General features: G+C 50.4%; 1 long non-coding RNA gene across 2 annotated transcripts in view; it reads right to left on the minus strand.

Moving 5' to 3' along the window:
• LOC109284516 (uncharacterized) overlaps nt 1-21,024 on the minus strand; it is a 198,675-nt gene extending 177,651 nt beyond the window's left edge. For both annotated transcript variants that reach the window (XR_009456223.1, XR_002091999.2), the window contains exons 1-2: nt 20,415-21,024; nt 19,794-19,854 (exon numbers count right to left, since the gene is read on the minus strand). This is a non-coding gene — a long non-coding RNA (uncharacterized LOC109284516). The remainder of the gene's footprint in view (nt 1-19,793; nt 19,855-20,414) is intronic.
• Between the last annotated feature and the right edge of the window lie 2,123 nt (nt 21,025-23,147).

Raw genomic sequence — 23,147 nt, forward strand, 5'->3', positions numbered from 1 at the left:
GTCAACCTCCTCTTGCTGAGGCTGAACAGGTTCAGGTCCTTCAGTCTCTCCTGGTAGGGCCTGTCCTGCTGCCCTCTCACCAAGTGGGTGGCCCTCTTCTGAACCCTCTCCAGGCTGGCCACATCCCTTTTGAAGTGCAGCGCCCAGTACTGGACGCAGTACTCCAACTGCGGTCTGACCAAAGTCACATAGAGGGGGAGTATCACCTCTCTGGACCGGCTTGAGATGCACCTTTGGATGCGTGACAAGGTATGGCTGGCCTTGCTGGCTGTGGTCTGGCATTGGCAGCTCATGTTCATCTCAGAGTCAGTAATGACTCCAAGATCCCTTTCTGTCTCTGTGCTTTCAAGAGGGGAACTCCCCAGCTTGTATGTATGGTGTGGATTCCTTCTCCCAAGGTGCAGCACCCTGCATTTGTCTACGTTGAACCCTATCCTATTCTCGTCTGCCCGCTTTTGTAGTCTGTCTAAATCTAGTTGCAGCCTCTCTCTCCCTTCAAGTGTGTCCACCTAGCCCCACATCTTAGTGTCATCAGCAAACTTGGACAGCATGCTTTCAACCCCCTCATCCAAGTCACTGATGAAGATGTTAAACAGTGCGGACCCGAGGACCAAGCCCTGGGGTACTCCACTGCTCACATCTCGCCAGGTTGAGTACAATCCATCCACCACTACTCTCTGGGTGCACCCCATCAGCCAATTTTTTTTTACCCATCCAACTGTGCAGGCATCAATGCCACAGTTGCCTAATTTATTGATGAGAATGGGGAGAGAGACCGTGTCAAAGGCCTTCTTAAAGTCTAGAAAGATTACGTCCATGCTGACGCCATCATCCAAGTTACTTGGTCATAAAAGGCAATCAGGTTGGTCAGGCAGTACCTGCCTTTGAACCCAGGCTGATTGCCCCTGAGCATGATCTCCCCTGCAGCCCCCCACCAGATATGCTCCTTGATAATTCTCTCCAAGATCTTCCCGAGCACCGAGGTGAGGCTTACAGGCCTATAGTTACTTGGGTCGTCCTTCCTCCCTTTCTTAAAAATTGGGACCACATTAGCTAGTTTCCAGTCCTTTAGCACCTGGCCAGATGACCACAAATGCTCATACAGCTGGGCCAAGGGCTCCGCGATGACCCCTGCCAGCTCCCTCAACACCCTTGGGTGGAGGGCATTTGGACCTGCAGATTTAAAAATGTCCAGCCCTTCCAGAAGATCCCTAACTACATCTGCACTGACCGAAGTCCTGACAGAGCTATGCCCAAGACTACCTCTGGTAGGAGGGATGTCCCAGTCCCCGTTCAAGAAAACAGAGGCAAAGAAACTGTTAAAAATATCAGCTTTCTCATCTGGCGTAGCCACAAGATTACCGTTTGTGTCTTGCAGGGGCCCTACATTGCCTGGTGCCCTCTTCGTGCTCCCAATGTACTTGAAAAAGGACTTTTTGTTGTCCTTAATCCTGGACGCTAGCCTGAGTTCCATCTTTACCTTGGCCTTCCTAATGGCCCTCCTACGCTCCCGGGCCGAGGAGGAGTACTTCTCCTTGGTGATAGTTCCTCCCTTCCACTGGCTGTATGCCACCCTTTTAGTCCTCAGGCATTCCTGAATGCCCTTGCTGAGCCAAGGGGGTTTCTGAACACTCTTACCCACCTTGCTTCTCTCAGGGACTGTTACCCTTTAGACCCGGAGGATCATCCCCTTAAGGCAGGCTTGTCCAACATATGGCCTGCGAGCTGCTATGTGGCCCGCCAATCCATTTTCTGTGGCCCGCGGTACTGCAACGGGAAATGAAAGTAAACGCTGTTTTCTTTTGTTCCTACCCCTTGTCCCTCCCCGAGCCCCTCAGCAGCTTCCTAATGGCTGCTGAAGGGCTGGGGAAGGGACAAGGTTCCCACACGCACTGCGTCAGCTTGACGTTGCTGATGCAGTGTGTGTGGGAAGAGGAGTAGCCGGCAGCAAGAGCACGGGTCATTAGTGCAGCACGGGGCGGTCCCGGGCAGAGCTTGCACTGGCCAGCACCATGGGCTGCAAGCGGAGCCTGGCCGGGCACAAGTGGGACGAGGGGAGCAGGGATGAAACCCCCCCAGACCCTCCCCGGTCACCTTCCCCCATGCTAAATCGCCGCTTGCACCTGGCTCTGCCCCTCAGGGCTGTGGCTGGGGAGAAGGAGGCATCATCCCCGGGGCCTCCGCTCCTGGCCCGCTCCACGCTCACCTGTGTGGTTCATCTTCCCTGCAGCGGGTGGAGAAGTTGCAGCCGGGGGCTGCCTGGGTGCTGCCCCATGCCCGGCTCACAGGTTCCCATAGTGCTGGTCCGGGCTCGCTGCACTGCCTCCGCTTCCTCCGCCGCCGCCTCCTCCCTCTCCGGCAGAGGAAGCCCCTTTTCTTTTTGCTGGCTCCAGGCTGGGAGCCGCCGGGCAGGCTTGCAAGGCACAGTGGGGCCTGGGGCGGGGGGCTTGGGTGGCCTGGGTCCCTGCCCCATGGCTGCTCCACCTGTACAGCCCGGCACATGTGGGCTGCAGCATCACGGCCCTCACCCGGCTCCTCCTGTGCATCCATTAGAAACTTTGTGCATCCATAAGAAGCTTTGTTTTTATAACTCAAAAGGACCCCATTAAAGGTGGAAGCGACGGGAAGTTTTGTGCCACCCTTGTAAGATTCTGTCTCATCCAGTCTGACATCTGGTGTAACATAGGCCATATAATTTCACTGCTTCCTGTGAGATCTTTGAATATGGCTTGCCCGCCCACAGGGTGATAAAAAGTTCATGATCCGGTCCCACATTCAAAAAGGTTGGACACCCCTGCCTCAAGGTATGACCATCCCTCATGGACTCCCATCTCCTTTATCTTCTGGGCCCTCAGTGCCTCCCCCACTAATCTCCGAATCTCATTGAAGTTGGCTCTTCTGAAGTCAAGGGCTTTAGTCTTGAGGTAAGCCCTTGACACCTTGTGCTGGATAGTGAATTCCAGCAGGTGATGATCGCTATTGCCAGGTGGTCAAGAACCTGCAGTCCCCTCACCAGGTCATCCCCCATGGCCAGGACCAGGTCCAGCAAGGCATTACCCCTAGTGGGGCTGTGCACCTCCTGGATAAGGTGAAGGTCCTGTAATACAGCCAGGAACCTACGCGAGCAGTCAGACCTGGCTGTCTGCTCCTCCCAGCAAATGTCTGGGTAGTACCCTCAGCTCTTGCAGACTAGGCCAGCTCCTCCAGGATGAGGCTACCAAATGGCTCCACACCACAGAGGTGACCTGAGGAGCTATGAGGACAAGTAGCCCAGGACCAATTTATATGGGATCTGGAAGGTGGGGGTCAGGAACTAGGTGAGGAGCCACCACCTCTAGACCCTGAATGAAGCAGTAAGATTGGCTGGAGACTTCATGGCAGCTGAGAAAGAACTGTGTCAAGAATGCAGGGGCCAAGGTAGCCAGGCAAGGCAAATGCCTTGGACAGAGTGGAAGGATGCTGCGGAGAAGTTGCTCATGCTGGGCAACAATGGCCAGGCAAGCTTCCAACGTGGCTGTGTGGGGAACTTCACCAGGAGCTGTCCCTGGGGTGGGCAGGAAAAGGTCAGCTCCACCAAAATCCATCGGGGCATGTGGGAGTAAAATAGAGTCTCTGGCAGTAGAAGAAATGGAATGTGGCTAAGGGGCCATTCCCTGGAGACCAAGGGGGAGAGTGAGGTCTGCGATGGAGATCACCTCACAGTAAAAGTGTGGATAGAGGGGAAGAGGGTCCTGGCCTTCCTAGATTCAGAGTGCAAGCATGCCCTGTGTGACAAGGTCTATTGAAAGGGACTCTGAGATATGTGACAGACTAACACACATTGATGTGCCTGCATAGAAAGCCAGAGCTATGACAAGGTCCATGTGCTAATAACTATAGCAGGCATACCCATGCCTCATCTTGCTAGGGTGCACTGCCTGTAAGCTACCTTACCCTGCTAGGCTGGCCTTGGCCATGGTTTGATGAACTAGTGACTGAGATGATAACATGGAGGCACTATGCTCTACCACCTGGGGGGCTACCTTCCCCCATCCTAGCAAAAGTCCTTGTGGGGGGAAACCCCAGGGAGACAGCAGGGCCCAAGAGCATGGCAGCAGACAGTGAGAAGATTGTCAAAGGCAGTCGACTTAGAGTTGAGCAGACCAGAGAAGACACATCTATGAGGAGGGGAACATAGTCCAGAATGATGAAATATTACTACTGGAACTCACACAAACACAACCACAATTCAAGGTAAGGAATGTGTTATTGTAGCAGGTGGACAGAGGACCCAAGCAGGGGGAGGAGATCACCCAGTTATTAATACATAAGATATAATTGGAAAGCCTTCCTGAGGGTGGCACATGAAGTTCCCATGGAGCAAGGGGCACTTGGGGAGTGACAAGACATGAGAGAGCCTTCTCCTCCAGGTTTTCTGCCTAGGAATTCACCAGGAAGTGTTGGATTTTTGCAGGTCTTGCCCAGAATGCAGGTGGGTAGACCCTGGGAGACCCCATAAAGCCCCTGTTACAGTGGTATTGGCACTAGTGGGGGCTTTCTTGGGGCCAGTCCACCATTGGGCTACCCACCTGTTTCTGGGCTAACCCCTCCCCCCCCGCAACACACACACACACACACACACACACACACACACACTTTCCTGCCATGCCTTGTTTCATAATTGGTTCTCAATAGGCAGGAGGCTGCCTATTCTTGCCCCAATGCCAGGGGATGCTCTCTGCAGCTTCGATCCTCCCCTACACTGCAGCCCAAGCCTTGCAGATGGCATCCAGGTGACACAAATATTCCCAGCCCCTCCCCACACACGTTCATACCGCCCTCCTCTCACTAGGGCCTCTCATGCTCCACCCCCTCTTACAGGGTTTCTTTCATGCATCCACAACTTATACTGCCTTGCGCCCTCTCTGAGCAGGCCCCTTCAGCTATAGGCTTTATCTAGTGCACACCTTGGGTGGCAGACATACCATCTTTTGGGCCTCTCCCACGACCTTCACCAGGGTAGTGGCCAGCCAATTACCCGACCGGGGCCAAGCTTGCCTTGGCCTGTCCTGGAGCAACTCCACACAAACTCACACACACACCGGGCTCCTAGCCCTCTGGTTTCCCCCTTCACTGGGGCTCTACATCTCTACCCTTTCACTGCGGCCTACCCTTACTAGGGCTGCACATCTTCTCCCCACTCACTGGGGCTATAGGGCTTCCCTTCCCAGTGGGGCTCAGGTGGCTGTAGCTATGCCTGGCCCCAACAGCCCTCCCTCCTCCCCCCAGCCCTGGTGCTGCCCCTCACTCCTGACCTACTGACCCCAGCCATGCTAGTGTCCCTCACTCCCAAACCACAGTAGCCTGCCCCCCTGGGCCATGATGGTGCCCCTCACTCCTGACCTGCCCTTCCTCCCACCCATCCCTGCTGGTGCCCCTCACTCTTGACCTGCAGCCCCGAGCCTGCCAGTGTCCTGACCTGCAGCCCCCTGACCCCCAGGCCTGCTAGAGGGGCCCCAGCTGTCCCCATCCTGACCAGGCTGGAGCACAGTGGCTCCAGTTCATACAGGCAGTAGCAGGGTGTGTTGGACTCCAGCGCAGGCTGGAGGGAGAGGAGAGGAGGCTTGTGGCACCCTCCAGCCCTGGGATGGGACTGCAGCACTGCACCAGGAGGCCTGGCCACAGATCCCCTCCCCTCTCCCTCCTCCCCAGGCATGCTCCAGGCATCTCCTGGCCGCGCAGCCCCTGCGAGCACAGGCACCGGCCCCTGTGCTACCGGCCAGCCATGGAGTTCCCCACTGCCCTCGGAGGGCCCCTGTCCCTTTCCACCACTGGAGGGGCAGGCAACCTCCCCCCAAACCCCTGCACACTGCCCTATCACAGCCCCAGCTCCTGCCTGCCCCGCCCTGCCCTGACCAAATGTCCAGGATTTTGCTTTGTCCCAGGGGTGGGAGCAGGGGGAGGGTGATGGGAGGCAGCACTGAGGCAGGTAACTGCCTGAACATAATGGTTCACCAGGCTTGTGCAGTTAAGGCATATCCATTTCTGTAGCAACATGAAGGAGTGATGCAGCTAGTGTCTTACCTATCCACTTTTGCCTCCCCTGTCTATACTCTGAAGAGTCCATTTACACCCATTGGTGTTGGGGCCGTGCCTGCCAGGGAGGCCGGGGTGGGGAGGCAGCCGGTGCTGGCGCAGTGCCCGCTGGGGCCATGCCTGCCGGGATATGCCTGGCATGACACGGTGCTGGGCAAGGCCACTCCTCCCTATAGCCCTTTCCCCTGTCCCTGCCCCTCCCCCCCAACAGACTTTCCTGCCTGGGGGGTGGCCCCAGACCCTGCCCCAAGCACCTGGCCCTGGCACTCAGCACCCTGGTGCTGCCCCTGCCCAGGTAGGACAAGGCATCCATTTGCCTGAGCCCCAGCTAGGCCCTTCCTCTCAGCTCTGGGCCCGGGCTTTCCCCACTCTGGAGCTGTCAGGGAGGCCTGAGTGCCCTGGCTCTGGTGACTGCTGCTGGGGTGTTGCTGCCTCCCTATGCTGGACGCTGCCCTGGGCCAGCGGGCCTGTGCCACCGCTGGTAATGGTGGGAGACACTGGCAGTGAGGATTGCACCCTCTTTCTTTTTCTTTGCCTCTCCTCTTTTTCTTTCTTTCTCTATTCTTTTTCTTCTCTTCTCTCTCTCTTTCTTTTATCTCTCTCCCCTCTTTTTTGTCTCCTTTCTCTTCTCTTTCTCTTTTTCATTCTCATCACAACATGCTCTTTTGTTTGTTAAGCAAAGGTAGTATAAGAAGTTTTATTTATTTTCACCAGGTTTAGAATTTTTAGAAAATCTGGTATATACCGTAAAAAAGGGCAACATTTATGATTATTAACTATGCTAATATGCAGTGTGTCCTGCCCTTGTTTTGTTTTTCTGGCATACCGGCACTACAGCACCTTCTAAGGTAGACATTGGGGTTTTTTCAGCACTCTGGCCAATAAATGTTGCCTACCCCTGGCTTAGAAAGATAACAGGTAAGGACCCCAGATATTGAGACAAACTTCTGGCCTCCTTAATGTTCACCTTTTGAGAGGTGCCCCAGGAGTCAACTGGGCTTTCCTTCTTTGAGCCACTGTATGGGCATCAGCCATGGGGATGTTAGATCTGATCAAGGAGGGCGACAAAATACAGGAAGGGGCAGCAAGGTACCCAGTCAAGCACCTACTGCAGCTTAGAGAACAGTTCACATTGGTTAGGGCAGCCTCAGGGAAGAATCTGCAAGCTGCTCAGAACAGGCAAGCCACGTCATACAACCACCAGGAGTGGGAATGGCAGTTCAAAGTAGGAGACAGCGTGCTGATCCTACTACTCCTGGATGAGATACCTAAACTGATGGCTCTATGGCAGGGACCCCATGAAGTCACTAGGAGAACAGAACCAATGGACTATGAAGTGTGGCAACTGGGCAGAGGGAAAACCCACCAAGTGTACCACATCACCTTGCTGAAGAAATGGAGGGAGAGGGAAATCATGTTTATAGCACCCTACCCAGACCAGCTGGAATTGGGACTCCAGGTAGAAAAGCAAGGGAGTGGGGCCCTGGTGGCCTTGGGAGATCAACCGTTGGATACTAATTGCATCCAGATGGAACAGAAAGACCTCAGGAATTCTCGCACTTCACTGAAAAGCCTGGGATTACCAGGCTAAATCAAGCACCATTTAGACAGCCTCTAGCAGAATCATGCAGGAGGGCTGAAGCCACATTCACCAACATCTACATCAGGGGTCAGCAACGTTTTTGGGCCGAGTGCCAAAAACCCCCTCAACCTTGACTTGGAAGATGTTGGCATGTCAAGGTCAGACAGCAGGGGATCTATCAGGGGCCCAATCCCTGTTGTGGCAGTGCAACCCTGTCCCCTTCCCCACCGTGCTCCCCAGAGTGCACATACCACTGGCAACTAGGCAGCCCAGGGCTCTGGACCTCAGTGCAGCTGCCTGCAGCCTTATGGCTGCCTCCTGCAAGCAACCTAGGCTTTGGGCAGGCTCCTGTTGCCTGCCACAGAGCCTTGGATGCTCGCAGCAGTATTTGTAGCCTTCCTACTGCCGCTGCAAGCAGCCCAGCCTCTGTGGCCAGTGGCAGAGACCTGTCCAGAGCCAGGGCCAGCTGTGATGTGCTGAGCAAAATGGCTTCACATGCCAAGCTCTGGCATGCATGCTAGGGGTTGCCAATCCCTGGTCTACAGAAACAGGTGAAAAAGGAAGTACGCCAGATGTTAGCCTGGGGTATCATTTGAAACATGCAGAGTGAGTAGCGAAAGGATAGAATAATGCACCTTTGCATGGACTTTCAGAAAGTAAGAAATGGCAAAACATGATGCCTACCCTGTGCCATGAATTGAGGATCTGATTGAAAGGAACAGGAGTGCTCAGTTCATCTCTACCTTACACTTCATGGAAGGGAATTGACAAATGCCCCTTGAACACCAGTCCCAAGAGAAGATCGCCTTGCCACTCCTTGGGAGTTATACATAGTTTCCTGAATGCCTTTTGGGTTGCACAGGGCTGTCGCCACCTTCCAGAGGTTTATGGACCGCATGTCAGTGCTCCACCAAGATTATATGGCTGCTTACATCAATGATATAGTAATTCTCACAGGGATGGAAGGGTACCGGAGAGCTCTCAGAGCAGTATTAGGAGAGTTGAGGAAAGTGAGCCTAACAGCGAATCCAAAAAAATGTGCTCAAGGCAAGGGAGAAACACGATACTTCAGATTCCTGGTGGGAAAGGGGCAAATTTAAGCCCTTCACTGATAGAACGCAAGCACTGAAGGACTACCTCATGCACGTACGAAAAGGCAGGTGCGAGCTTTCCTAGGCTTAGTTAACTATTATCATCAATGCTGATGTTTTCCAAGCTCACAAACCCCCTATCTATGCTAACTAAGGCAGCAGCCCCAAACAAAGTCTGATGGACTCCTGAAGCTGCCAAAGCCTTTCAGGAGGTAAAAAATGCCCCGTGCTCACAACTGGTGGTACATGTACCAGAGTTTGAAATATGCTTTCTGGTGCAAACTGACACATCCAACACAGCCATAGAGACAGTACTATTGCAAAAAGAAACAGGGAAGAATACCCAGTAGCCTATATCAGCCACAAGTTACACCCCGACAAATGAGCATATGCCACCATTGAAAAAGAATGCTTAACCATAAAGTGGGTGGTGGAGAGTTTCCATTAGTACCTTTTTGGGGAGGCAATTCATGGTGGCAACCAACCACACACCTTTACAATGGCTACACCAAATGAAGAAAGACAATTCCTGAGTAACCCACTAGTGTTTAAGCCTGCCACCCTATAATTTTGTTATAGAGCACTGACCAAGAAGACAGCATGGCAATGCAGGTTTCTTTTTCTGGAAGAGCAAGGAAGAGAGCCAGCGGGAGCAACCAAACCATAAGCCTGGGAAAAAAATGGGGTGGAGAGGGCATGTAATGGGGCACCTACCCCATTACTGAAGGAGAGAGGGAGCCAAGGATCAGTGGGCTGGCTCCAGCCTCCTGGACAAACCGATGGTGGCCACGTGCCCCTGGTGCAGCCAGTGATTGGCAGAGTAGTGGGTCATGTGACCCACCCAGAGAGACACATATAAGCCCAGGACCTGAAGCAAGGTGGGTAGTCTGGTCCTGCAGGCTGCAAGAAGCAGAGCTCTAGGGAGGGGCAGGGCTTGACCAGACAAGGAAGAAGGACTCCAGGGAAGCTGCAGCAGGAAGCTCCTGCACCACCAGGCAGCCAAAGATAAGTATTTTGGGTCCTTGCATGGTAGTTTTGTCACAGTGCAGTGTTAACCAAGGATGAGGAACCTTTTGTTTGAGAGCAGATGCTCATATCTTTTCATTTGTGTTTAAATACTGGAGGACTGGGTTGTGGCTGTAGGGATGAAGCAGGCCACTGAAAAGGGTGCCGGGGCACTCCAAGTCCTAGACACTTCTAAGGTTCTAGCATTGCTGTTAGCGGAAGAAATGTGGTGTCAGACAGCAAAGACTGGGGCCGAGTGGCCCAGAAAATGCAAGGGCGAGACCAGGGGCTGAGGAGCACAGAGCTTGGGAGGGCAGGGCTGGAGCTGGGGCCTGGGACCCTACAGTCAGGAGAGAATGGATCTTGGATGGATGGGCCTAGCCTGAGTAAAGTTGGTCAAGGTGCCCAAACCCTCCTGCCCCCTAACATCCAACCCCCCCTGCCCTCTAGTGACAGCCTCCCTATCCAATCATAACATCAAGGCTTGGCAGGAAAGAAAACAGGGTGGGACTGTGCGAGGCCAGAGGGAGCAAGCGCTGCCAGGACTGAGGGGGCAAACTACCTGCACTGCTGGGACTGTGCAGTACCAACTGCACAGTCAGGGGCACATGTAGACACACCCACTGAGAGAGATGACTTGGTATCAGTTTCTATTTTATAAGCTAAAATAAGAACATGCATCTCCAAAGTGAAGCTATTTTTGACATTAGGCTAAACTCAGACTGAAATACCTTATTACATTTCAAATCAAGTCACTGTCAAACCAAACTGAGTCTCAGCATTAAAACTGGAGTGAAATCAGCAAATGAATACCAGGCAAATTCTATGAAAGAACTTGGGAGAGTGGTTTTTTGTTTAGTTATAAATCCCACTTGAAGAATTCATCTGTCTGAACCAGGGTTGTCCAGGTTCAGACCTGTCTTAGCAGTTGGGGGTTACATGGTAACAGGGGTCACAGCCACCTCCTTATGTCCCCAGCTGCAACCTCTAACGGCATCATGTGGGTAGGCAGCTCCCCCAGCCTCCTGCACCATAGTGCAGGCAGGTAAATCCCCCCTCCCCCACCACTAGTGCATGTGTGGGTGGAAAGGTGCCTGCTCCCCAACCTTCTTGGCTACTGGCTCCCCAACAACACCATGCCACAGGCTTTCCCTGAGCTGTAGGCTGTGCTGAGCTGTGCCACTCTTCCCTGCTCCACCCCCTGGGGTGGGGCAGGAAGTAAAACCCAGAGAAGGGATGGGGAAGCTGGGGACCCCAGCTGCAGCCGCAGCCAGAGCAATAAGGGGAGCAGCAGCCAAGGAGAGCCCAGATTAATCCCTTGTGGGCTGCCAGTTGGACAGTCCTGGTCTGAATCATAAGCTCAGAAAAATATATAATGCTTCCTTCTTGGATGTCAATGTTTTGGTCATAGCTAACTCTTTCCTTCCTTTCCCAATGGAGATACACTGTAGATTTCAACCTAACACTCTTGTTAAGCAGAAGCTTAACACCTCTGGTCACCTGTAAGGTCTGAGAAACCATCACCTGTAGGGTCTGAGAGTCTCAGGAGTTTTAAATACAGAGTGCACTTCCATGAGAATCCTTCATGGGAGTTGAAGGCTCCTTAAACCTGGATAGGGTTTTCTTCTGATACTTTCAGAATTGGGCAATATGGATACACTCACACATATATGCGTATTGCCACACCTTCACATTCACACCCTAAAATAAAGAAGATATTAATGAAAACAAAAGACAAAAACCTATCCAGAGGGAAAAATGGGATAGTTAAAAGAAGTTACTGAACTCCCATAGTTTTCTTGACCCTTGTAGGGTAAGAGCTGAAACTGCTGACAAAAACCTATCTGGGGATGTTCATCAGCACAGCATTTCCTGCTAGCAGGTAGACAGTGGTCAGAGGCCCAAGTGGCTGGTTTGTCAATGTTCTGACTTCCTTTCCCCAAGGGATTTTGTCTTGGAGATTCTGGAACATCAGTCTTCCTTTGGCTTGTTGACTCAAAAGGGAAAGCTTTTCAGTGTTTCTCTCGATTCTCACAGGGCGCATCTATAGATTCATAGATGTTAGGGTCGGAAGGGACCTCAATAGATCATCAAGTCCGACCCCCTGCGTAGGCAGGACAGAGTGCTGGGTCTAGATGACCCCAGCTAGATGATTATCTAACCTCCTCTTGAAGACCCCCAGGGTAGGGGAGAGCACCACCTCCCTTGGGAGCCCGTTCCAGACCTTGGCCACTCGAACTGTGAAGAAGTTCTTCCTAATGTCCAATCTAAATCTGCTCTCTGCTAGCTTGTGGCCATTATTTCTTGTAACCCCCTGGGGCGCCTTGGTGAATAAAACTTCACCAATTCCCTTCTGTGCCCCCATGATAAACTTATAGGCAACCACAAGGTCGCCTCTCAACCTTCTCTTGCGGAGGCTGAAAAGGTCCAGTTTCTCTAGTCTCTCCTCATAGGGCTTGGTCTGCAAGCCCTTAACCATACAAGTGGCCCTTCTCTGGACCCTCTCCAGGTTATCCACATCCCTCTTGAAGTGTGGTGCCCAGAATTGCATGCAGTACTCCAACTGCGGTCTGACCAGCGCCCGATACAGGGGAAGTATCACCTCCTTGGATCTATTCGTCATGCATCTGTTGATGCACGATAAAGTGCCATTCGCTTTTCTGATGGCTTCGTCACACTGCCGACTCATGTTCATCTTGGAGTCCACTAGGACTCCAAGATCCCTTTCTGCTTCCGTGCCACCCAGCAGGTCATTTCCTAGGCAGTAGGTGTGCTGGACATTTTTCCTCCCTAGGTGCAGCACTTTGCATTTCTCCTTGTTGAATTGCATTCTGTTGTTTTCTGCCCACTTGTCCAACCTATCCAGGTCTGCTTGCAGCTGTTCCCTGCCCTCCAACGTGTCCACTTCTCCCCACAGTTTTGTGTCATCTGCAAACTTGGACAGAGTACATTTCACTCCCTCGTCCAAGTCACTGATGAGGACATTGAAGTGTATCGGTCCAAGGACCGAGCCCTGCAGGACCCCACTGCCCACACCCTTCCAGGTCGAGACCGACCCATCCACCACGACTCTCTGGGTGCGACCCTCTAGCCAATTCACCACCCACCAGATTGGCTGTGTAGTCATCCAAGTCACAGCCTCTTAACTTGTTCACCAGTATGGGGTGGGATACCGTATCGAAGGCCTTCCTGAAGTCTAAATATACGACATCCACCCCTCCTCCTGTGTCCAGGCGTTTCGTAACCTGATCATAAAAAGAGACTAGATTAGTCAGGCATGATCTGCCTGCTACGAACCCGTGCTGGTTTCCCCTCAGCGTAATTTGTCCTGCCGGGCTCTCACAAATGTGAGCCTTGATAATTTTTTCAAAGACTTTGCCAAGGATGGAGGTGAGACTGACTGGCCTATAGTTGCCTGGGTCCTCCTTCCTCCCCTTCTTGAAAATGGGGACCACATTGGCCCTTTTCCAGTCCTCTGGGACTTGGCCCGTGTGCCATGAGCATTCAAATATTCCCGCCAGTGGCTGTGCAATGACGTCGGCCAGTGCTTTCAGCACCCTCGGATGGAGCTCATCCGGGCCTGCTGACTTAAAGGCATCCAGTTCCTCCAAGTGACTGTACCATCTCAGGGTCTACGCATGGTAGTCTGGCGCCGTGCTGCTGCCTCTCTACAATCCCAGTGAGAGACTTGTCTTGCCCCTCGCTTAGGAACACTGAGGCAAAGAACTCACTGAGGAGTTCAGCCTTGTCCCCCCTGTCCGTCACCAATTGCTTATGCCCATTTAGTAGGGGTCCTATTCCTCCCTGGGCCTTCCTTTTACTCCCTATATATCTAAAAAACAATTTCTTGTTATCCTTTACTTGGGATGCCATCCTCAGCTCCATGGTAGCTTTGGCCAGTCTAACTGCCTCCCTACAAGTGCGAGCAGAGGAGGTATACTCCTCTTTGGTAATCTCTCCCTGTTTCCACTTTTTATGTGCCCCCCTTTTGGCCCGTAGTCTGCCCTGGATTTCTCTGGTCAGCCAAGGAAGCCTCCTGGCCCCTTTCCCTCTTTTTCCTCGCATCGGGATCATTTCCCTCTGTGCCCGAAGGATCATTTCCTTAAGGCACAGCCACCCTTCTTGGGCTCCCATCACTTCAAAACTCCTACTCTGCAGTGCATCCTTGACTAATCGCCTGAGTTAATTGAAATCAGCTTTCCTAAAGTCTAGCACTTTCACCCTACTAGTTACCTTACCCACTCGACGTCTTATGAAGAATTCTATTATTTGGTGATCACTGTCCTCCAGATGGCCACCGATCTGTAGGTCCCCTACCATATCATCCCCCGTTGCCAATACCAGATCCAGTAAGGCATTCCCCCTAGTGAGACCATGTACCTCCTGCGTCAGGTGGAGGTCCTGTACACAGGATAGGAACTTGTGTGAATGGTGGGACTTTGCTGTCTGCGTCTCCCAGCAGATGACTGGGTAGTTTAGGTCCCCCATGACTACCGCCTCCTTAGCTTTTATGGTCTCCGAGAGCTGCCTCAGGAGCCCCGAATCTAGTTCTTCCCCTTGGTTTGGGGGTCTGTAGCAGACCCCTACCACCAAATCCCTTTCTCCTTGCCCCCCATGTAACCTAACCCACAATCCTTCTACTTTCTCATCCTTCGATTCCTTCTTGATGAGGGTCGATGTATATTGCTCATTGACATAAAGCGCAACCCCTCCCCCTTTCTTCCCCACCCTGTCCTTTCTGTACAGCCTATAACCCTCAATATGTACTGCCCAGTCGTGGGAAGAATCCCACCAGGTTTCTATGTGTGCGTTTTAATGCGCAATGGCCTATTTTACTGTGCATTAAAGCATCACGTCAGAAACCATGCTAATGCACTAATGCACAATAAAAATAGGCTACTGTGCATTAAGAGTCACTAAAAAAAATACACTTTTGCTACTGCGCATTAGTGTAGCCTAATGCACATTTATTTAGTACTTCACATTAGAGGTTCTAAATTTAATGCACAGTAGCAAATGAGCATTAATGAATGTGTAGACATGCCCACAGTCTACAATTTTTGCATCAACTTGTAAAGCCCTTCTGCAAGGTCTTCTCACAAGTCATGTGCTGGCTTGCGTTGGAGCCCTGTGACTTATATTGGTCAAATTTTGAATTTGCTCATTCTTGGCAGTCTCATTTGGAAAAGCTGCAATGTTAAAGATGCTGTGTTTCTCCTAATATAAAAACTGTTAATCTGTGACCCTCCCCCCCCTCCCCCCCAAAGCATGAAGAAGCTGTCATGTTTCTACCTGAGTGAAAGGTCATAAGATGGTATATCACTGATTTATGGAAAATTCAATATTGAATCTCTAGAAATAACTCATGGGCAAAACCCAAGTATAACAAAACCAGTGGCTCAACATTCATTCATCAGCAAAATAAAAATAAACCCAGACATGACACATTTCATCAGCTCCACTTTCATCTCTAGTAATCTAAAAGCATGTTCTTATTCTCCTTAAAAACAAGGCAATTATAGTAACCTTTCTATTTTGGAATAGGGCTGTAGGTCAGACAACTTATCTTTTGAAAACTCCATTTTAGATAGAAAAGATACTTAACAGGAAGAAACCCATTTGAATTATAAAAAATCCATTAGCAAGAGAATCTGAGTCAGATGTAATCTTTGGTGTAACCTTATTATTTACAAAACAATGGGCACACAGTCCTAATTCCCTGAACATGCCAGAATGAAATGACTGCAGGCGTTTTTCTTGCTCAGAAATTCACAGGCCTGCCTTTCCAGTGAGTTCTTCCATATTACCATCCAAATCACAGTTCTATTCCCACACACATCTCTTTAGAGTTTTTCTTTCCTTATCCAATTTTCTTTCTGCTAACAGTGGGGGCTGCTTTTAATGGATTACTGAAGACTACCTACTGTTTCTGTAGAGCTTGCCAGTCAGGACGAACTTTGCCGGTTCTGTTCTAATGGGGAATTCATTACTTTCACAATTCTTCCTGACTCAACTTCTCTAGCTACTCGCTCCATTTGTAAAAGCAGCAGTGGTGGATTTAAGAGTTAGTGGGGTCCTGTGCGCAGCTTCATTTTAGGGCCCCCCTCGGGGTCCCAGCCCAGAAAAGGAACATTCGAGACAACAAAAAAATGGCGATGCAAATTCTTTGCTAGACTACTTAAAAAAAATACATTTAGAGCACAGTTTGCAGAAAAAGTTCACAGAACGTAGAAAGCTTCGAGACTTGCAACACTTCTTAAGTTCAGTCATTTGTCAGATTTGTCCTGCATTTTGGAGCTCCCTGTCACTGGGCACCCTGTGCCACTGCATGGTTTGTTTCATGGTAAATCTGCCACTGAAGACCACCCATGCTGCAAATTTGTTGCCATGGCACTTTTTCAGATGGCCTTCCTGTTACTTATGAATTGGAGGTAATAGTATTAGCATCCACAGCTAAATCAAAAAGAGTTTGCAAACAAAGGGAACCTAAAAGAGAAGCAGTCATAAGAGCCTTTCTCAACTCTGAAAATCCTTAACTCCTCTCTGCTGTCCACTGAAATGTTTTCCCTTTCTCACACATTTGCAAACCCACAAATAAAAATTTCCAAAATAGGAAAGGAGCCCTACCAAACTGTCTATCTGTGAGTCCCTGAAGAGCGAGGCAGATTTGTACTGCCTCATTTTTCTTTTAGTCAGTGAAAATTTCCTCTTTGCTGATTTTGCTCCTAAGAACGTAAGAACGGCCATATTGGGCGCGTCCAGACAAGCCCCCACGTGCCTTTTGCAGCGTTTTGACCCCCTTTGAGACGCTGCAAGAGGCACGTGCAGGAGCAAGAAAATGTTCCTCGCACTGCAAATTTGCAGCGTGGGAACAAAATTAGACCCCTGGGTATCCAGGGGTCAAAAAACCCAGCAGAGAGAAAGCAGGGCAGGGTATGATCCCGGACCGTGCCCTGAGGCAACTGGAGGCTGGGTCCTCCAAAGATGCTCTGGCTGCCAGAACATTTCTATAGTTAGCCCTCACCCTGGTACCAAAGCACGTTGCCTGCCTGTGAAGGGCAAGCAGCGTGCCAGCAGCAGGGAGCTGAACCCAGGTTCCACTGCCAGTAAGTAAGGGGTCAGGGGGCTGGAGGAGGGGGGAGGGGACCATGGGGGGGGACCCCCACTGGCTCTGCCCGCTTCCCCAGCCCTTTGGATCCCTGCCCTGCCCAGCCCCAGCCCCCGCCTGCCCCCTGAGCCCCACCGATCCCTGCCCTGCCTGGCCCCAGCCCCCCCCAGCATCTCAGGAAACAAACAAACAAAAGACCTTGGTACTTACTGGCAGTTCCAGGTGCCATTGGGCACAGTGCGGGGCAGGGTGACAGACCCAGCAGCCCCGGCCCAAGCCCTGCTCCCCCCCTGCCCTGTGCTGTCCGGGGGGAGAGGGGGGGCTCTGCCAGGAGGCCCCAGAGCCCCCACAACCCCTGCTTCTGCTGTGAGTAGAGGCTTTTTTTTCCTTTTAAGTGCTGGAGGCTGGGGTTGGGGGGGCAGCCATGGTGGGCTGCAGGAGCCTGCGGGGGATAGGGCCAGGCGGGGCAGCAATCCGGGGGGCTGGGGGAGCAAGCAGGGGTGGAGCACATGGCCCCTGTGGGGGGTCTGTGGCCCCTGGCGGGGGTGGGGGGGTGGGGGGAGCTGTAGCTCCTGTGGGGGGCAGCAAAAGCTATTCAAGTATTCATGAATTCATGAAACATGTATTTAGAATTCACTTTATTACTATGGTAGAGACACTGGTAGTCTTCCAAATTGTTTTAACATTATACATATATCAATAAAACACTGCTCAACTGATCGCGCTCTCTCTTTCTCTCTAGTGGTCTTTTGTTTTAATTGTGGAGGAACATGGATTTTGGGGTATTTTACAGAGTGACTTTGGGATTTTTTTCATCAGGGATTTTTCAGTTTTCAGATGGGGAACACTAGAATTCCTGCTAGGGAGGCAGATGACTCATCTGGGTCTGGCAGCTGCGCAGCACGTCACAGCCAGGCAGCAGCCTCCACTGCTAGACTGCCTCAATGGGTAGAGGGTGCAGGAAACTCTCAGGGCTGCTTCAGCAGTCCAGCTAGCACAAGGGGTAGTGTCCACAGGTACCAACTGGCTGGGCCCCAGAAGCTCCTGAGAGTGAGTAGCTGCCCTGAGCTACTTGACAGGGCAGCTTTTTATAGTGCTGGGGACAGCACAGGTGCTGGCCCCAGGCTCTAGCTCCCCCTGGCTGCAGATCCGGGAGGAGCCAGGCAGGGTTATTTTGCCCCAAGTGGCACAATTTGCTCCACACCAAAGTGCATGTCCGAGTATGTGCGCTGAGGCAAAAAGCCCCGGCTCAAATTTGCACTGCTTTTATTTGAGCTGCTGCAAGCACATGTGCTTGCATGTGTGGACATGCCCATTGTGTCAGACCAATCATCTACTTATCCCAGGAGCCTGTCTCTGATAATGTCATATAGTAGCCGCTTTAGCTCAGGCATATGAGAAACAGAGAATATGTACTGACCCATCTCCTGCCATACCTTCCTAGTTACCAGTAGTCATAAGCTTAGGGACGTTCAGAGCATGAGGTTACATCTGACTGCTGTGCTTAATAGCCCCAGAGACTGTCCTCCAGAAATTTGGCTAATTTTGAATCTGGTTATACTTATACCACTGACTTTCGCAACATCTGGTGGTGACCAATTTCCCAAGTTTATCTTGCATTGTGTAAATAAAAAAAAAAAATCCTTTCTTGTTTTGTTTTAAATCTGCTGCCTGATCATTTCTGTACTTGCAACTGTCTGTTGTCCTTCTCCCTATCATATCCCTATCCTTTCTAGCTCTACTACATCCTGCCTAGAAATGGCAAATCCAGAGCCTATCATTGTGTTATTTTCTCCCCACATTTATTACTCTTCACTTATCAATGTGCAAAGATGAAAAGAATTACCTCTTTTTCAGATGCCTCCCATTTTCTTAGGTTCAGGTTCAAATTGGCAGATTTAGGCTTATTGCAGGTCATTTGGAAGTGTGCTAGTTTCTGTTCAAATGGGTTAGCATGTACTAAGATAGGATCTAGATATAAAAAACAGTCTGAGAGGTATGCCATGCCGTATTCTTATGTTTCTGAGTCAAAGCCACAGAATTTTGGCAGCTAAAATTCTTCTGAGCCCAAGGGTAGATTTTAACCATTCTTTATTTGAAAAACAACCACAGCACATGATGATTTCCATTCCAGAAGAAAGGGCGTCTTGCAAACCACTTATTTCACCTCCGTTTGCAACTGTTTGCAAAGCACTTATTTTACCTGTGCAGCATCTTGCAAGGGAAAATTCAAGGGAATTTTCAGTTTTAAGGATGCCTTGCCTGCCAGTGACAACATAGTTATTTTCCTAATTAAACCAAATTGATTAACAACTCATCCTCTCTCAGCTATCCAGACTTCTCGTTCAGCTTCCAGATGGACAATTTCCTCCCATTTTGGGGCTGACAAGTTTGCCAGACACTGATGTCCACTTGAGACAAATAAGGCAGTTTGATTTTGAATCCCCAAGGTGTTCAGGATGTCCGCTCTAATAATTTATGTTGGAGTTTGTGTTTGCATTTCCTGACTTTTAACGGCTCTCATAACACATTTAATAGCTACACTCTCATTGTTGTTTAAGTGTCCGATTCTGACCAAAAATCTTGGAGCAACCTGCTTTGTCCTACCAAACTCTGCATGTCCAGTTTGGTGTTCCCATTTGTCAGACCGGTTAAATAAACTTTCATTAGACCCTTATGACAGTGTGATCTGGCTTTTATTAACTCATTAATAATCCATCTTTTGTTTGTTTGTTTGTTTGTTTTTAACAGAACCAATATTTAACTTGACCAGTTCCCTTGATTTTGTGCATTATCATCTGTCCCTTCTGTTTTACAAACCAAATTTTTAACACTTTTTTCCAGTTGTTCAAAAGCACATGAACCAAACTGGATTCCCTTTTTCCCCTTCCCCTCCCCACATTAGGCACATTAGACATAGGATTGTACTTACAGGGCTCATGGCAATCAGCTTCTGTTTCCCTCACTAGTGACTGCTCTCTTCTGTTGGGCTGCTGCAAGGAAAGACAAGTTCATGCACGATTCCATGACCTTAGAAAGTGCCTTTGGCCTCCTGTCATTTACAAGTCCAAGTCCATTTGAACAGCTATAAACTGGCCCATTACCAATTTATCCTGGAAGTCCTCACTGGTATCTGATACCGTTATGCCAAAAAACAAAGGCCCCTCAGGTCCTCTGCCCCAGCAGATGAGCCCTCTCCTTTCCCTGTCTTTGTAGCTCTTAGCTGTGCTTTGGCCAACTCTGTAATGACAGTTGGCTCAAAGCGACATGTCAAAGCTTGTACCATGTTTGGATAACTGTCTGTTTCCTAGGGTGAGTTCTGCAGCTCTGTCAGAACCAGGCCATTCAAGTTGGCTGCTGGAAATCCCACTCCCTGTTCATTTTCCCGACTATTCGTTTGTGCCATGATGTTATAATAAGCCTGCCAAAATATTTTTTTTCCTCAAAGAAGGCAAGTATTTTTATTACTTAAGCTGGAATCGCCTGACTTTTGCTTTCTGGGCTCCTGCAGGTTATAAAAGGGATAGAAAAGCATTGTAACGTCCATCCTTACCCGATTCTCTCACTGTTCTGAAACCCCAGGCAGATGGCTGGCTTCAGCTGTGATCTTCAAGCCTCTGAATTCTTTCTCCTGGTGATTTTTTTTCCCCCCCAGGCTCTTTGAGTCCTTGCTGCAGCTTATCTCTGTTAGCAAATCCCATGCTGGCCGAGGCTTTCTCAGTCTTCCTTATACCCTAGAAAATATGTGGTCAGGTTGCTGGTAACCTTATCAATCTATTTTGCCAGTCCAGAGTGAATATTTTGTAACTGTTTCCCAAGCTGTCTAGTCACTTTGTAGCTGCTGCCTTCACCAAGTAATTATTTCCAACTGCAGGTCATATCTTAGCCCTTTCTGGGAAACCTCTGGATGTAGCTTTAATAGGTTTCGAGAAGTTGTCAAGTGGTTTTCTTGCTTTAATTCCTTTTAAGAAGCCTCTAGTTCTTGCTTTATCCTTTAGGCCAGCTTTTCAGCCTTGCAGGTAGCAGTGATTTCTGTAAGCATCTTCTGTGTTTGTTCCATCTGGATTCAACAGGAAATTTCTTTCCTTGAAAGGTAATCTTCTGCTTACACCAGTATTGCCTCTTTGGTCTGAGCAGCTATCCAATGTTCAGAGCCTTAAATAATCTCTGTTAGAAGGAGAAAGCAGTTATGTTATTCGGGTCTATTTGCTGCAATCTTATTTCTGAAAAAGGTACAAAAATGAAGTTTCCCTGAACAGTGTAGACATATAGGGTGCTTGGTTTAGTCGTCTATGTCCCCTAAATTAAAATGGTGGGTTTTTAATTGAAGCCCACCGTTTCAATTTAAGGGTTTTATTTTTCTGTCGCGTTACAGCGAGGGGCCTGATCCTTTTTTTTCCCCCTTTTTTTGGCAGAGCCTGCCTGCGGCCAGGGGGCAAGCTGGACAAGTGGCCCCTAAGCTTTGGAAGACCCCAGTCCTTCGCTCTGCAGCAGTGGTACCCTCCAGGGAAGAGTTGGATTGGGCCGGGTGCTGCCTCCATGTTAGGGCAGCACCTAGCCTGCTCAGGTGGCCACGGGGGGGGGGTGCCGCCACAGAGGGAAAGACCAAGGCTCCCCGCAGCTTGGGCTCCTCAGTCCACTGGGAGCTCACCCACCAGCCAGGCAGTCTCTGCCAAAAAAAAAAAAAAAAAAAAGGATCAGGCCCCTCATCACTTCTGCCTTCAGCAGGCACCTCTGAAGGTAGAAGTGGTGAAGGGCCCAATCCTTTTTTTTCTGCAGAGCCTGCCTGCCTCTCCCACAGCCCAAGGACAAGCTGACTAATAGCTGCAATGCATCATTGCAAATTAAACTACATCAGGATGTAGTTTAGTTTGCAATGATGCAAATTCATTTAAAACCCTCAAAACTGGCGCACACGTAATGTGTGACACCATTAAGCCACACAAAGTGACACTGTCATCATGTGTACACTGTGACGTTGTCATGTGGAGAAGCACCCATAGGCACTCTTTGGGTGTCTATACACCTGCTTGGGGGTGGGGGTGGTGTTTTAGTTCCTGGAGAGCTGCTCTAATTAAAACACTGCAGCATCGTATGTATTAAGCCCCCACACATTTAAAAATGGCCTCAAGATGCTTTAACTAAAGCTCATTGAATAAGCTTTAGTTAAAGTGCCCCAGCAGTCATTTTTAAGCCTACAGGGGCTTATACATATGATGCTGCAGCGATGCTAGAACATTCTAATTATAATGCAGAGCACTCAATTAATCGAATCTGCTCTAACACGTTCTAATTGGAACTCATCGGAGCACGTGTACAGGTAAGGTTGCAGACAGTTTCATTGCCCTCAGATCCCCATCAGCTCACCTGAAAGTTCTATTATCAAAAAGCCCTTACTCTTTGTTTTGTCTCAGTCTCACTCCCATCTCTCCTCTCTGGCTTTATCTGCCCTAAAACCCACCACCTGAAAACCCAACTCCTGGCCCCTGCATTTATAATGTGGGAAACCCCTATTAACTATCTGGGTTAAATCTGCTTAGGTCTCACTGTGTGCATCTACACGAGACACTTTACTACACAGTAAAGCAAATTACTGTGCAGTAAGCGTTACTATCTAGACATGCAGGTACTTACTGTGCAGTAAATTGCTCTGCTCAGGAGTTAATTTACTAGCTGTAAATACAAGTAGCAAATTAACTCCCAAGTAGTTACTGCGCAGTAACGCACATGGCCCCAGGGCCATAGGGCGGGGAGCTTCTCCAGCTTCAAGGCTGGGATGGCCCTTTGCCTGCCCCACCCCAGGCCCTTAAAAGCCTGCAGGGATGCCAAGGCCCTGGGCCACAGGGAGCCAGCCTCTGGCCACTGTATCTTGCAGCAGAGGCCCTAGGCCAGCCATGGTAGCCTGCTGCTGGTCCCTGACACTAGGTGGCCATGTGGCTGCCAGGCCTGTGCCATTGTGCTGTATTGGGTGCTTGAGGCACCTGTCAGGTCCATCAGCACCCTGGGCCACCGGCAGGCAGCTTCTGGTCACTGGGTCCTGCTCCAGCTGGCCCCAGGTCAGCCACAGCACCCTGCCCAAACCCCACTGCTAGTCCCAGGCACAGCATTGCCTCATGTCTGTCTGTCCTGTGCCGTGCTCCTGTGCTGGGTGCTGCATGCACCTGCCCAGGCCCAGCAGCACCGGGACTGTTGCATAGAGGCCCAGCAAGCCATCCTCCCCAATGCCACACACCACCTCCTGGGGCCACAACTGGTCCCAGGAGGAGACCTCAGACCTCGTGGCACT

This window comes from Alligator mississippiensis, chromosome 13 (assembly GCF_030867095.1).
Source record: "Alligator mississippiensis isolate rAllMis1 chromosome 13, rAllMis1, whole genome shotgun sequence".
In the NCBI taxonomy this organism is placed as follows: domain Eukaryota; kingdom Metazoa; phylum Chordata; order Crocodylia; family Alligatoridae; genus Alligator; species Alligator mississippiensis.